At 50.6% G+C, this 16,303-nt stretch overlaps 1 protein-coding gene across 4 annotated transcripts in view; it reads left to right on the top strand.

Annotated features, from left to right (window-relative positions):
• PTPRU (protein tyrosine phosphatase receptor type U) overlaps positions 1–16,303 on the top strand; it is a 281,840-nt gene that overhangs the window by 82,724 nt on the left and 182,813 nt on the right. The gene's annotated exons all lie outside the window — the stretch shown is intronic.

Consider the following 16,303-nt stretch of genomic DNA (forward strand, 5'->3'; position numbering starts at 1 on the left):
TAACTCCTTGAAGGCAAAACAAAGAGGGAAATCACCCTCCCCCTGAGGCGATGCATTCAAATCTAGTAAAGCTAATATAAAGAGATTTTCCAACCCCCCTTCCTGTAGCCTCACCGGAGAAACCCCAAAAACCTCAGCCAGGTTTTAAAAAAAAAACTTTATATAAAAAGAAAGAAAATACAAAACAATAATACTGCATTAAGAGATCAATACAGGCTCTTGCTTATAAGAAAATATGAATAAACAGTCTGATTTAAAAGATAGCCCCCTTTAAACCAGTCCAGCAAATCAACACACCTGTAAATACAACACAAAGCATATAACAGCCTATTTGCCTTGTGGCCTTTGTACTCACACTTTGTAGGAATATATTAGAAAGAACTAGGAGTTATCAGAAAAGATGTTTCCTCCATAGCTGGGAAAAACAAAAGACCTAGAGTACACAATTCCCGCCCCTGACTTTTAAAAAATCCAGTTCTCTGATTGGTCCTCTGGTCAGGTGTTTTGTTCCCTTTGTTCACCCTTTACAGGCAAAAGAAAATTAACCCTTACCTTACCTATCTACTTATGACACTAAGAAGTTGGTTTGTTCTAAGTTTTTTGCATTTCCTTCTCTGTTCCTGGCTCTCCCCTCCTGAACGGAAACCCAAGCGGCCAGGTGAACTGCTGAGTAAGGGGCTCAGGCTTGGGACTGACACGACCTGGTGACCATGGGACCGATGTGAGGTGGCTGCTGGAATCTGGGCCTCAGCTCACTAGACACAGTCAGTCCCTGCTATGTCCACCTTGTGTTCTTCCAGCAGGCTCAGCATACAGTGCGCGGGCGGGCGTGTGTCTTGATTTTAAACCGGAATCGCAGTGATGCTGTGAAGCTAACGGTGCAGGGTCCTGGGTTTATCGTCCCGCACTGACTCTAGGTCAGACGTGCTCTGTTCACCAGGAAATACTCGTTTCTCTGCTCACTGCCAGCCCTGCATACTCTTGGGATCTTTAGCTGGCGTGGGCATGCTCAGCGGTGGCACGCACTCTGGAGGCAACGGGCTGGGGTGCCCCAGCGCAGAAAAGGGCAGGATTGAGCATGGCGACTGGCATGTGGGGGACAAATCTGTGGATGGACGTTTTTCAACCTTTCCCTGCCCGGGACCCCGTGCTGCAGCAGAAAAAGGTTTTGGGTCTCCCCAATCCCACCAGAAAGAAACGGAACCCCCCACGGCCAGGTCCCGTGTGCCCGGGGCAGCCATGCCGTTGATGCCCAGGGAGGAATAGAATCTGACTGTCTCTCCCAGAAGCCTGGCTGAGCTCACGGGTGGAAAAAACAGCCCAGATTTATTTTAGTCCCCACCCTTAGTTGCCCTGACTCTGAGTGGTTGGGTCTGTCCTTTAAGAAAGAGCCTTTTTTACCTAGTCACTTGAAATAGCCAGCTGGGCGTCCCACTGGCCTGGTAATGCAGCGCTGGGAATGTCTGGAATGTGGCTGAGTCGCCACTCGACTCCATACGCTACTGGTCTTGCAATGTGACCCCGGCTCCTTCGCCCAGGCAGGGAATGCTGCTGCGTTGGGCACGTGCTGGCTTGATTTTACCCCGGCGCTGCTGTGCCAATAGCTCCCAGCTGCAGCCTTCAGTTCGGTCTCCCCCCTCCTCTTCAGTCTGGAGGGGAGGAAGCGCTTGCCCCTCTCTGTCTCTCTGTCTCTCTTCCCTTCACCTCCTTGCTCTGCAGCTTTTAACTGCCCCCGTCCCCTTTTTTTGTTTTTTTTGGCCTGTCTAACATTTAACCCCCAGTTTAGTCCTGCCCCCCGAGCATTATCCGGGGAGTAACCTGTTCACTGGGTGACATGCCAGAGCATACACCGGCCCTGCTGGGCTCCCAACTTCCCACGCCAGCCTGCCTCCGGCCCCACTTATCTAGCGCATTTTGCTGGTCGCTCCCCAGGGACATGGGCCAATGGACAGAACTGCTGGAATAATGACCTTGCAGAGCAAAACTGTCTCTGACAGAGGCAGTCAAGGAGATGAGAGGGAGTTTGGAAGAGGTAAGGCCCTGGCCCGGCATGTGGGAGACGTGGCTTCAATTCCTGGCTCTGCCGCTGATTTCTTGGGCCCAGATCCTCGCGTATTTGGGTGCCTAACTTCCGTTGTAATCCGTAGGAGTGAGGCACCTGAATACCTTTGAGGGTCTGGGCCTTAGTCTGTGCCTCAGTTTCCCAGCTGTAGAATGGAAATAGGGCTGCTGCTTTTCCTCACAGCACTGTGGTGAAGCCTGACTCATTTCTTTGTGTCTAGGGATGGGGCCAGGCAGGTGCACGGATACCATTTCCTTCCTGTGCCTGGGAGCTGCATTGCTGTGTGTCCGATAGGGTTGGAGTTGCCTGAGCTTGTTCCCAGCTGTGGTCCTTGCCAGCCCCACTGCAGTCTGGTGCTGCAAAATAAAGAGCCAACTCCGAGGTTGCCGTGGCCACCAGGGGTGACAGGCCAACGCTCTCTCCAGCCAGGCTCTTGGTCACTGGACGCAATGCGCAGCTCACCATGTTAATTTCCAGCCCTCTGGCCAAGTGATCAGTCCGTAGGGTGGGTGAGGGTCTGCCCTGGTTGTACATCGCATATGAGTTATCTAGTGTGGCCTGCCAGGTTGCCTTGTGGTTCGAGCTGTGATGTGGGAGGTCTTGGTAGAGTTCTGGCGCAGGGCTCACTCCATCGGGGCGGAGGGGAGGTAACGTGAGTTTGGGGTTGCACGCAGCATCCCAAATGTGACAAACCTTGGAGGAACTCGAGCATCGCACCATGGAACAGACTCATCCCACAGCTCTGAGTGTCAGAATCGCTCCCTGCCTTCCCCAGCGTGTACGAGACATCCCTAAGTGCAGCAGAACCTTGTTTCGCACTGGTGCGAAGACTACGCACAAACCTTCTGCTAAACTAGGAGTCAGGCTCATCCAGGCCTCCCTGTTACTGAGCAGACAACTCCCGGAGCTACTAACCTCCATGCGGGGGGAGCTACTTTGGGGACAGGCTTGCATGGGAAGCGGGTGGCCGGTAGAGTTTAGGAGCTCCGGCAGGGTAACCCCATAACCAGCCTTTCGATCAATGTGAGCGTGGGTAGTCGGCATTCTCCCCGGGGCAGTTTGTCAGGAGCTCCCAGCTGACTTCACTGTGGCAGATGCTCCAGTGGGTGAATACGGGCATCCTGCTCGCTGGGGGCAACGTTAGGCTGCTCTCAACAGCTGGGGAGCTTGGATGTTCATCTGAACAATACATCCAGACCAATCAGTGAACGTGGACTTGGCCTGGAAATCTCACGAGAACAGCCTTCCTGCTGGATCTTAAACCCGTCTGCTCGTGGCCTCTATTGAAAGCACGCACAGACATGTGCCAATGCCCTCGCAGGACAGACATTATTCCAGCAAAACTCCTGTGGACGACATGGGCATGTGGAGTGAAGAAAGATTGCTGGCCGGGTCTCATGGTCCTCGAGCTGGGTTAGACGTGCAAAATGGTCCTTAATGGCTGTCATTTGGAAGGGCAGGTCAGCATCTTCAGTTCTGAACCCACTGGTGTCTCCCCCAAACCACCTGATACCTGCTCCGTCATGGTGTGGGGAAAGGACAATCGATCCCTCTCTCAGCTGGTATTTTACCCAACTGCTTCCCCCTCTGCTCAGGGTGACCAGCATCCTCACTCGGCTCCGCTTTTGGAGCTCTTAAGCACGTCCAAGGATTTTGAATGGTGTGAGCACCCAGCAAAGCGTTCTGTACATGAAATTGGCAGGGCTTCCTGCTTGCCCAGTACATAGATGGCTATAACTGTCCCCATTGTACAGATGGGTAATTTGAGCTCTACATGGCAGGGCCGGCAGCAGAACCCAGGCGCCCTAGCAGTCACAAATGACTGGTGAAGCAGGGATTGCTGAGGCCTCAGACCCAGGCAGACTAGAAGCCTGGATTTCTGAAAGCTCTGCCTCGTGCTGAGGTTTTCAGCCTGGGAACCCAGGCTGGGGTCGTTCTATTTGTTTTTCCGTGGCTGATGGAAGGTGATGACTTTTAAATTGTGACCGTGAGAGCTATAGCTGGGACATTGGAATTCATCTATTTTAATCTTAATTTTATGGTGCTATCAGTCTTGTGGTGGAGATAGGCCAGGCCTACTCTAGCCATCCACTGAGCGGTCAACGCAGCTCCTCCTGACCCCCTCTGCCCTGGACTCAGCCTTGATGCGGGAGGAGCAGCTGTTGAGAGTGGAGGGGAGGTAGGACATTAATTAAAACATCACCTTGACATTCTTCATGGCAGGGCTACAGAAATGCAGCCAGCTCTGGGGTGGATGGAGCAGCCAGCTTTTGCACAGTCGGATTTGGGTGGGGAACTTTGGCCTGGTGCATAAAGGGAAAATCTTATTCCTCTGTGCAAAGTGCCATGGGACTTTAACGATCATGTACCTGTAATATACCATGGGTGCTGTGACGTTGCACTCTATATGATTTTATGAAAATATGCTAATGTAACTGGAACGTGCTTCATGCAAAAGGTCTCCTGTAAGGTATCATTACAAAGCTTATAATCTACTGAGTGTGGTCATCCTATTTGTATAAATGTACCTCTCTTGTATCTGAAACTAGAAATGTGAAATATAACTCTGAGGGCCTATTGTAATTATAGAAAATGTGGGCCATTAGTGGTCGTTTGAAATCTTGATAACTCCCATTAACCAGGGCAATTGACTGCAGGAGGGGATAGCTCAGTGGTTTGAGCATTGGCCTGCTAAACCCACAGTTGTGAGTTCAATCCTTGAAGGGGCCATTTAGGGATCTGGGGCAAAAATCTGACTGGGGATTGGTCCTGCTTTGAGCAGGCGGTTGGACTAGATTGCTCCTGACGTCCCTTCCAACCCTGAGATTCTGTGGCTGTTTGACCTGTAAGTCTTCCTGTACGCGTGTGCTGGCAAGTAGGTAATGAAATCTTACAGTGACATGTGATCATGTCACTTGAACTGGAATCCATCTTTAACTTAGTGCTTTTCTATTGAGAAGGGGGGATGGGAACCCAGAGGGGCTAAGAATTTCTGCCTTATGCAAAAGAGAGATAAATAGGTGAAACAGAACAAAGAGGAGAGAGGAGCCATCATGAGGAATCCCCTAGCTACCACCTGAGCTGGAACAAGGGCTGTACCAGGGGAATGGATTGGGCCCAGACTAGGAAGGCGTCCAGTCTGTGAAAGAAACATATTGAAACATCTCTGAGGGTGAGATCTTACCTGTGTTCAGTTTCTGACTGTATTAGACGTAGTAATTCACTTTGTTCTGTCTGTTACTACTTGGGACCAATTAAATCCGACTTTCTGTATTTAATAAAATCACTTTTTACTTATTAATTAACCCAGAGTCTGTGTTAATACCTGGGGGAGGGGGGGAGAACAGCTGTGCATGTCTCTCTATCAGTGTTAGAGGGCAAACAATTCATGAGTTTAAACAGATTTATTTGGGTTTAGACGCCATTGGGAGTTGGGCATCTGAGTGTTAAAGACAAGCACACTTCTGTTAGCTGCTTTCAGTTAAGTCTGCAGCTTTGGGGCAAGTAATTCAGACCCTGGGTCTGTGCTGGAGCAGACGGGAATGTCTGGCTTGGCAAGACAGGGTGCTGGAGTCCCGAGCTGGCAGGGAAGGCAGGGGCAGAAGTAGTCTTGGCACATCAGATGGCAGCTCCCAGGGGGTTTCTGTGATCCAACCCGTCACAGGTGCATAATGATACATCACCTCCAGGAGTGGGGCTTGAACCTGGCACCTTTAGTAACAAAAGCACAAGCCTTGTTTGCCTGAGTGAAAGGAGAGCTCCTGGAGCTGTGAGTAGCAGCCTGTAATCATGACTGGAACTAGCCCTTAGGGGAGTTGTGATCACGGGCACTAGGCCATTGCATTACAAAGAGAAGATAGGGGCTTAGGAAGTGGTCAGCAGGATTTAAAGGTGGCTGGATCATGCCAGTTCTCCACTGTGGTCTAGTAGCTTGGGTACTGGGCTGGGAATCAGGAGAACTGGATTCTAATCCTGGCTCTACCCCTCCCCTGCTGTATAACCTTGCGTGGATTTCAGTGCCTCTGTTTCCCTCTTTGTCCGCTGCTGTCTGTTTACACTGTGAACCCTTTGGGGTAGAGACTGTCCCTTACTATGTGTATGTACAGCATCTAGCACAATGAGGTCCTGATTTAATTTGTAGTGGCCTGTACTTGATACCGTAATACAAACAATTAGCTGGGTTTTTTTTAACCACTTGCCATTCCAGCTGCTGCGTAGCAGTTAACGGCCAAGCACAGAAGTGCAGTATCTCTCCTGCTGTCTACCAGGGAAGCTGTTTTCGAAGCCGCGTGCATGTATGTACAAATTTGTTGGCAATATGGAGCGTCCCATCCTACCCAGCTTCATTTCAGCTGTAGATCGGGGGAGCGGAAGAGAAAACAGGCCCACACATAAAGAGCAATAACAATCAACCTGTCCAAGGAGGGGAGATTGATTGATTGGCTCGGACAGCTGTGTGTTAGCTGGCGAAATATCCATTCCCTATAATTGCATTTTAAGCTTCCGCTGGTGACTAGCAAAAATTGTTTCATTATGGCAACATATTAGATGGAATGACAGGCTTTCACTGGCAATTTCTTGATCAGAGATAAGCAGTTTCTAGGTAAGGATGTGAAGATATTTCGATCTGGCTAATAGCAGCTTCTGTATCTTTAGAAGCAACTGGAAGAGGTGATGGTCCGCTTGGGGTGCCCAAACAAATCACTAAGCATTTTGGAGAGAGGAAAGAATGCTGCCTCACAGGAGGCAGACAAAGCGTGCAATCCCTATTTTTGCAGTGGGGAAACTGAGGCATGCAGTCTTATGTGAAATCTCACAAGAAGTCTATGGTAGAGCAGGGAACTGTACGTTGATTTTCTGCAGCACAGTCCGGTGCATTAGCCACTAGACTGTTCTTTCTCCCTGCAAAGCGAGGAAGGAAAAGCCCTGTAAATTCACCTAATCTGCCAGGTTTGGGGGTGGCTTTTGGGATGGGGACATGGGCGGAGACCCAGCAGACTCGTTTCACAAAGGTCACCAAACAGCTGTAAGATGGTAACAAGCTTTGGGCGCCACTGCCCCAGACTAGTGGGAAACTGGCACCCTGGAGGTGAGAGATGTATCCAACTTGCCAACCAGCGCCGCTTGCGCTCTGCAGGGAGTAGTAGTAAAATGACCCCCTATTTGGAAAAACCGAGCACTGAGCCTGGGCTCTGATCCCACAGGCAGGGTGAGTGGCTGTTCTTTTCCAACGGCCGCTCCTCCATTCTGGTCCTCTGCTTGTGGGGTGGTTCTGTGCTGCTTGCAGTTAATTCACATTATCTTCAGTGCCCAGCTTTCCCTTTGTTAAGACGGGATGAAGGAGCCAAATGCCGCTGGGTATGCAGGAGGGTACAGCCAGGACCTCGCTGGCTGTGGGGATCCTCTTCATACTTAGTAGTTCTCTTTCTTTCATCTGCTTTCAGGGGGGTTCCCCTCTTTTTTAACTTTCTTTTTCTTTCTCTCTTTTTTGCTTTTCAGGGTTGCCAGCTTTGACTCTCTTTATTGCGAGTCTTGATGGTTTTCCCAAAGCCCCAGCGCTTGGACTCATGTGATTTACGGCAGCTTTCATTTAAAAAAAAGAAAAAGTAGGTTTAGCCTGCATGATTGCAGAGGAAAACTTTGAAAACGTGGCCCCAAAAGGCTCAGGAACCAGAAGGCATGGGGGCTTGTGGCTTAAACATCATGTTGTTTTTTAATTTGTAATCACATGATTTTCAGGGCCTGGGTCCCGAGCTTTGACTGCTTGATGTAGACACTGCTGTGTGCTGTCCCCACCATTAACACTGCTCAGAGTAGCATGGAACAGGCAGCAGCTAGATTTAATCAGAGAAGTCAGAGGAGGTTTGCGGCTTCCCCCAGCTGCAGCAGCTCCCTAGTCTGGTTTAGCAGTCAGGGCAGCCCAAGGGGGAAGCGATTACCCCTAGGGAGTGGGAAGGTGGCATTGACCCATGGAAAGTGGTGTAGCCAGCATGGAATTTGCCCTCCCCATCGCTGCTGGGAGACTCGAACTCCCATCCTGTACGGTGCTGGCCAAGGGTCTGAGCATTGGCTTAGGTCTGGGGGTGGGAAAGGGCCTCGGGGTGTGGAAATGTGGAGGAAGAGGGGAAGAGTGTGTGTGTGTGTTGATGCTGGTTAATAGCAATCCTGATATTAACAACGTCCCAGTAGTAGCAACCTCTTCCTGGGAACCAATCCCGTCCCACTGGCTTCAACACCACTTATTGATAACTTTATCATGCGCTTTCCCTGGTTGAAACCTTACAGACCTCCCTGCGGCTGCCCTGCCTACAGCCTCCCTGCCTAGCCACGGGGTTCCAGGACTCCAGGGAGAGGTACTGTGCTGCTTTCCGTGGCTGAAGCCTTGCAAGCCTCTCTTCGGCCTAGTGGCAACCTTCAGATAACAGCAACTTTGCTATAATGAGCAGAATCTACTGGCTTTGTACTTTTCCTTTAAAATTGTACCAGCAATTCAGGCGAGGGAAGGCCTGGGGAAGGTTCTAGGTAGACGCTCCCCACTGAAGCAGGACCATTAGCCTTGGCAATAATCCTGATATCCCAGAGCTCCTTGTTCAGTGTTAGAAGAAAGCGACGTTACCCAATGTCTCATAATGGGGGACAGTGAGGCAGCCTCTAACATAGTGGTGCTGGAGGGATGGTGAACAAGGGCGGGCAATGGGAATCTGGTTTTTGAGGTGGTGTCTGCTGCCGTCTCTGTACGGTGGAAGTGCCCTCAGGCGGGCAGTGGCAAAGGCGTGCCGTGGTGCAGCACCACGGGGGATACGCACAAAACTCGTTAGGAGCTTCTCTCTAAAGTGCTGCCTTCCCAGAGCTGCGTACACACAAATCCATCCCCTGGTATGAGAACTGTGCTAACTTTCTACCTTCGGTACATTAACTACACATGGGGTTAAAGCAGAATGGGGGCAGTGGGAGAAAGTGGCAGAACCTGCCCTATCTGTGCGTTTTACATTTTCACGCCCCTTCTGCCTGTTCTCTAGAACAAGCATAAATCCCAGATTGTTACAATGTTCAGACTGCAGTGGGCCTGATTCTGATCTCAGCTATCCGGCAGAACCTGGCTTCCCAGGCACTGCCCTGTGCTAATTTACTGGCTGGGCTGCAAATGTGCTCCCCTTTGTAAGGGCACTAAATAGGGTAACACGTATTGGGACAGGCACGTGTGTGTCATCCCACCTCAGAGACTGAAAACTCTTCTCCTCCTCCTCATTATGCCCTAGCTGCTATTTCCTGTGCAACTTTGGCTATAAAGTATTTCTTCACACAACGCACCGTCAGCCTGTGGAACTCATTACCAAAGGACACGGTGAAGACCAGAAGTATGACTGGGTTCAAAAAAGAATTAGATCAATTCCTGAATGATAGATCCATCAATGGCAATTAGCCAAGATGGTCAGGGATGCAACCTTATGCTGTGGACCTCCCTAAATCTCGGACTGCTGGAAGCTGGGACTGGATGACAGGGGATGGATCACTTGATAAATTGCCTTATTCTGTTCATTCCCTCTGAAGCATCTGGCACGGTGGGAAAGCAGGATACCGGGCTAGATGGACCATTGGTCTGGCCCAGTATGGCCGTTCTTATGTGACATCACCAGCTCCCACAGTGTAACTTGAGTGCAAAGTCTTACAGATAATTTCTTCTCAGTTGCTCTCAAGCTGGTGTAGTAAAAGCAGGAAGATCTGAAAACTTTGTAGTCTCTAGTACCTGGCTGGATGCAGGATACACAACAGTTAAGCTTGAAAAATGTTGCTGTGGTGAAAGGAGAGGGGAAGATTGACTCTGATAAATAGTCAAATAAATGGTTCTACCTGGCCACAGTCACTAGCATAAACTGTGAAGTAACTGTTATATTTCAGTGTTCTGTATTTCTTCCAACTGATACTTAGACTGGAAGCTCCTTGGGGCAGGGAATGTTCTTTTGTTCTGTTCGTGCAGGTATTAATACGTTTGTAATCTGATGGGTTTTAAACAAATCTCATAACTTTTGGGCTCCTGATGCATGATTTTATTTTTAACACGTGGGGTTGGTAATAATCTGTTGAGATGCAGGATTTTTGGAGGGAAGACGGAGGCACTGAGGTCTCCAAACACTGCCCACCCCAGATTTCCTTTTAAGAATTCTAGTTAGCGTTGATTAGCGGGCAAGTTCCTGTTGCAAGTAGCACTAGAATCAGAATTGCCGCTAGGGGGCATTCCAAACCCGGTGCACCTATTGCGACTGCTTTCCATTCCAGGAATTGGTGAGTTCCATCCTCCTGACTGCACCTGGGTCCAGCACCTTGGCTCTAGTTCTTGTAATAACTTGTTTTTAAATAAATGGTTTAATAAAAACCTGTGGGCGTAAAAAAGCTACCTGCTGCCGCTCACGGGGAGAAGGGCAGCTGGCCGGCTGTGGAGTTCAGCTGTGGGAGGGCCATGTTTGTACTTCACTGGTTCTTCAAACAGCCTCTTTGTGCATCTCATGCTGATGTTCCTAACAGGCAAATCGCGCAAGGCTTGAGCCTTGATGAGGAATTGCTGACAGGACAATGGGTCGCATGGCCAGTTTGGCGGTTCCAGGCCGTCCCATTGTCTCTGACAGTGGCCATCAGAAGACGTGTCAGAGGCAAGTGTAAGAAGGATGCCACAGTAACAGCTGTGGGGTAATCTGCCCTCCACATGGGTCGAATTGTGGTCACTAGCAGAGATGGGTTTAAATCCCGAAGCACCAGGTATAATGGCCCTTCCTGAACTGGGATTAGTCCTGGTAACTCTGCATCTTCCTGGCCCTTCTGTGAACCCCTCGTGGGTATAAAATATTGCTGAAAACTTCAAAGAAAAGCTTCCTCCTCCAGCCACAGTATTTCCACTTCTAATCCCCTCTGGAATGCGTGTGTTGGGCGGAAGGGATTTCAGTATTTTGGACCCTCACCAAGGTTCAGTCCACGCTTGGCTTCAGGAACGAGGGACGGCTGCCTCGCTCCAGTGCACTGATATTTTATATGCTTCTCTCATGGCTCCTCCTCCTCCTCCCCCTTTCCTTTCTAGCTGCACTAAGCGGGTGTGTCTCATCGGAGGCTGAGCTCGCTTTTGAGAGTGCAGGGAGGAACTCTGGGGGGTGAGCAATGCATGCCCTGTAATGCCTGACAGCCCTCCCCTCCCCGTGGCCTGGCCCATCCTTCGTGGCTGTGCTTGTGTTCGTTCTCGTAAGCGATGCATGGCCTGGATGCGACGGGAGAACTGCCAGGAAAACTCAGCTTCCTGTTGGTCACTCAGCAGGTGCCATTACTCAGCAGGTGCCTTTGTATTAGTCCTGCTGCGCAGGCTCTGTGCAGCTGGAGGTGCTGGCTTTTGGGTGGGATGTGAAGCGGAGACCCCTGTGAGTACTGAGACTCCATGGTCCTGTAGGGGAAGTCAGGGCCTGAGTTAGGTATCCTGATGCCATGCAGGTCCATTCTGTCCCACTAAATCCCTCCTGGCAGTTTCCCTTGACTATAGTCCCAACTTCACTTTCTGTCCCAAACTGGTGGGGATGCTGTTGCTGTGGGTTGATTAAGCAGCTGCCATGCTATACCCCTGAGGTGGCTGCATTGTAGTGGCGGGCAAAGCCATTCCTTGTATGTATCATGTGCTGTTCAGAAAGTGTTTTGTGGGGGTGTCCTTTGGGATGACACATAACAAGGGATTTTAAGGAGACTAATCAATGTTGTGCTCATGCATTTAAAAAGAGTGATTCTTTTATTGTTTATGTATTGGCTGGCATGAGGGGAGAGCTTGGGGTAGCTTCAGAAACTGCCAGCTGGATTAATATGCAGATGCATGTGCTGCCTCACCCCTTTAGTCAGACCTTAAATCAGGTGGGAGGTGTGGACAGCAACCTGCCCAGGTGGCAGGTAGTGCACTGGGACCCACTTTCTGTTCATTTCTTGTATTAAATGAGCGGGCGCAGGGAGGCCCTGTCCGTTTGTCGGCACTGAATATTGCTTTGCCTTTGGATAGGTTTAGATCCAGCAGCACTGGGTGGGACAGAACCTTTCTGCAGCACTGGGGAGACCGGTGTGCAACACAACTGCATCCGCTCTGAGCCCGTGAAGCCCTCCTCACTGACTGCAGGGGAATTTGTGTCTAACAGGAGTGTGATCCTGCAGCTCAGGGGTTCCTGCTGCGCAGAGCGCAGGGAGCACAGTAGGTCCGACTCTCCTCTGCCCGCCCAGCACCATGTCTGGTTGTTTGTCCCTGGGCAGAGTGCTATCAGGTCAGAGCAAGGGCTTTCCATGGGGCTGAGTGACACCACCAGTTCTCAGGTTGGGGAGAACGGGATCCCGAGAGGGTGTGGCTAGATAAGGAAGAGAGATGGGGCTAGCACTGCCTTCCCTCCTCCTGTGAGGGAAGATTTTGTTTATCTTAAGTCAGCTGAGACCAGGTTTAACTCACCGGCAGTGAGCCGCTCTTATACCGCAAAGGCTTTTGTACTGGCTTATCTATATTGGTTTAGAAGTGGATGCAAATGAATTATACCATTAGTATTAGGAGGAGTGTTGTAAGCAAGACACGAGAAGTAATTCTTCCGCTCTGTTCCGCGCTGATTAGGCCTCAACTGGAGTATTGTGTCCCATTCTGGGCTCCATATTTCAGGAAGGATGTGGACAAATTGGAGAAAGTCCAGAGGAGCAACAACAATGATTAAAGGTCTAGAAAACATGACCTGTGAGGGAAGATTGGAAAAAATTGGGTTTGTTTAGTCTGTGGAAGAGAAGACTGAGAGGGGACAGGAGAACAGTTTTCAACTGCATAAAAGATGATTACAAGGAGGAGGGAGAAGAATTGCTCTTAACATCTGAGGCTAGGACAAGAAGCAATGGGCTTAAATTGCAGCAAGGGAGGTTTAGGTTGGACATTAGGAAAACTTTCTGTCAGGGTGATTAAGCACTGGAATAAATGGCCTAGGGAAGTTGTGGAATCTCCATCATTGGAGTCTTTGAAGAGCAGGTTAGAAAACACCTCTCAGGGATGGTCTAGATCAGGGTCAGCAGCCTTTCAGAAGTGCTGTGCCGAGTCTTCATTCATACACTCTGATTTAAGGTTTCGCGTGCCAGTAATACATTTTAATGTTTTTAGAAGGCTTCTTTCTATACGTCTATAACTAAACTATTATTGTATGTAAAGCAAATAAGGTTTTTAAAATGTTTAAGAAGTTTCATTTAAAATGACATTAAAATGCAGAGCCCCCCGGACCAGTGGCTAGGACCTGGGCAGTGTGAGTGCCACTGAAAATCAGCTTGCGTGCCGCCTTTGGCACACGTGCCATAGGTTGCCTACCCCGGCTTAGATAATACTTAGCCCTGCCATGAGGGCAGGGGACTGGACTAGAAGACCTCTCGAGGTCCCTTCCAGTTCTATGATTCTATGCCAGTAGCACTGAGGTTAGGGCCGCTGAGTGGAAAGCAGCCCCTGCCCCCAGGAGTTACCAATCTAGCTAGAGAGAGGCTGGGAGAGGAAACTGAGGCACAGAGAGGGGACGGGGCTTGCCCAAGGAGGATAGTGGCAGAGCTGGGAGTAGCTCCAGATCTCCCAAGTCCTAGTCCGGACCAAGCCGCCTCTGTGGTGGAGCATCTAGTTAGCTGGTGGGATGGGAACTTTGGGAGCCTCCTGGTGGCCTTTGGCAAAGGCTGGCTCAGTGGATCGATGCGGGTTATTCTCTGTGGTGGAGTCAGAGGAATAGCTGGACATATCCAGCCACTGCTGAGTATCCAGCTGCGCATCACAGGGGACATAGAGGTGGAGTGCACCTGGCTATGGAGGTGCGTATGTATGGGCGGTTGGAGCTACCTTTGCATAGGGGAGACTGGGCCTCAGGGAGTTGGGGTGCTGGTGCATGAGGGGGTGCATCTGTGTGCGTTGAGGGCTAGCGCGTGAGTGAGTATTGAGGGGCCGGTGTACATGCATGCGAGATGTGGGGCTCCTGGGTGCCTGTGGGAGGGGAATGCCAGTGTGTGTGAATGCCAGGGGTGGGTTGCGTGGGCGCTGGCACGTGGTGGGGTGAGTGAGCTAATGCCAGGGTGTGGGAGAAGCAGTGTGTGTGTGCACACAGCAGCCAGCGCCAGCACCCATCAGTAGGCTGTTGGCTGGAAGGGGCTGCTCCCTGTCTGCATGCCGGGGGGCAGGCCAGGCCCATGGTTGTGAACTCCCTGCTTAGGGAGTAGGGCAGGGGGAAATCCACTGTAGGGGCATGAGTGGTGCCAAGCCCCGGGTTCTGGGCTGCATTTCCCTCAGGCTGTAGAGCCGTCCTGGTACATGCTCGGCCCTAGTGAAGCTGCTAATCGCCTGAGCCCAAAGTCCTCAGCCCTGGAGAGAACTGGCTGATGTAATTTGTGGAAAAATAGGAAAAAGCGAATGAAATAATAAAGGGCTGGTCGGTGCCTGAGCACTGGCCTCTTTATGGGGTATTTGCCTTTGTTCTTTCTGCTTGCTCAGGGGTTTCTTAATGGGCCTGCTCTGCTCAGCCCGGGGGGCTGGTATTAATTATTACTGAAGCCCTGGCCTGCATGTAATCTGTGGCTTTAATGGAACAATAGGTCAGTATTTAACAAGCTGAGCTGTACCAGTTACACACTGTACAGAATCAAATCCCCAGCTCCTTTTTTGGTTTGACCGGTACACAGATGACTGAACATAAAAGCACCCTGGGTCCTGGCCGCGGGGAAAGTATTCATAGGATGAAACATCAGAGCGCCGTCCTTTTGCAGGCCAGAGGAGGGCAGGAGGCTGCTTAGGCTGGGGACCGCACTTGGCTGTATCAGACGGAACCAGAAAGCCGATTTACCTTGCGTGTGCATGTGTTTCTGGGCATGTTTCTAACCAGGCTTGCTGGCATTTACTTCAATTAGCTTTGCTCAATCAAGTGCTTTTCCCCGCTCTGCAGTCTAGGAAGCTGGTGGGATGCAGTGTTCAGCAGCAGGATGCCTGGGTTCTAGCCTGACTTTTCTGCTTTGTTTTGCTCTCTGTAAAACCCTTTCTAGATGTTTGGGACCCCTGCCCCCAATATTTTGCCTTCTCTGCCGACATTGCAAACACTATTCCTTCCTCCTGTCCCGTTCATGCTGTGCACGGAGCTGTACGTTGTTCCATCGAGATGAGATGATGACCATTGTCGTCTTTCACTTTAAAATGCGGGAAGCCAGCGGCTCTGAGTGACAGCTGGCCTTGCAGTGATAGGGATGTAGGCGTGTAGCTGAGATGTTAGCACTTGGGACTGGCTCAGATCACCCTACCCTGAACTTTGGAGTGGGGTGAGAATCCAGATCCACATTTTGTGTCTGGCTCCTATGTCTATAATACCCAACCAAACAGCTCCCAGATAATTTCAGCATCCTGGAACTCTGCTGCGAGTGAGGACCCAAAACCTGGCTCTGGATCAAAATGCGATCGGCGCCATCTCTACGCTCCTCCCCGTGCGTGAACTGCAGTGATCGTACAGCTGCGCGATGCTGAACGTGGGTCCAAGAGGCATCCTCGTTCCCAAAGCTGGCCTGGGTTCACCATCCACCGCATCCTGCCTGCCTTCCCTTCCAGCCTCACGTGCGGGATAACGAGGCTGTTCATTGTTTCCTGAGGCTGGTTGATTGGTTAGGTTTCATATCTAATCAGCAAGGGGATCATGACCCTGGCTGCCCCCGGAGACTCTGCTATTCCCATGTCTGTGTTTCATCCTTGCTGTATCTGGTACTAATTGTTTCATTCTGTGTCTGTTGCTTTCTGGTCACCCAACAGCCCTTCTATGCTGCATTTAAAACAGACTCCTCCTAATCATCGCTCTGTTCCCCTCTGAACCGTGAGCTGTCTGGGATGGAACGGCTTGGAATGGTTTGGAATGGATGGAATGATTTTCCATCTGCTAATCTTCTCAGTGCCCCGTCACCCCCAGGTCCCTTTCAGATGCCGGACTGGGCCAGGGGAACAATGGACATTATTCTGGGCTTGCTTGTGAGGAGCTTAAAGGGGAGGCCACTGTCTGCTGGTGTGTGTGTGTTGTGTTGGGAACCACGTGTGTGTGAGCGTGTGCTGGGATCTGTGGGTGTTTGTAGGTCTGTGTCTGCTGGTGCATGTGTGTGTGCTGGGATCTGTGTGTAGTGTTAACTGCAAGACATGCCTTGTGAAGTCCGGAGTTGTGTAGATTCACACGTCAGCCTGCTGTTATGTCTAGGGTTAGAAGTTAAGTC

This window comes from Chelonoidis abingdonii, chromosome 25 (assembly GCF_003597395.2).
Source record: "Chelonoidis abingdonii isolate Lonesome George chromosome 25, CheloAbing_2.0, whole genome shotgun sequence".
Lineage (NCBI taxonomy): Eukaryota > Metazoa > Chordata > Testudines > Testudinidae > Chelonoidis > Chelonoidis abingdonii.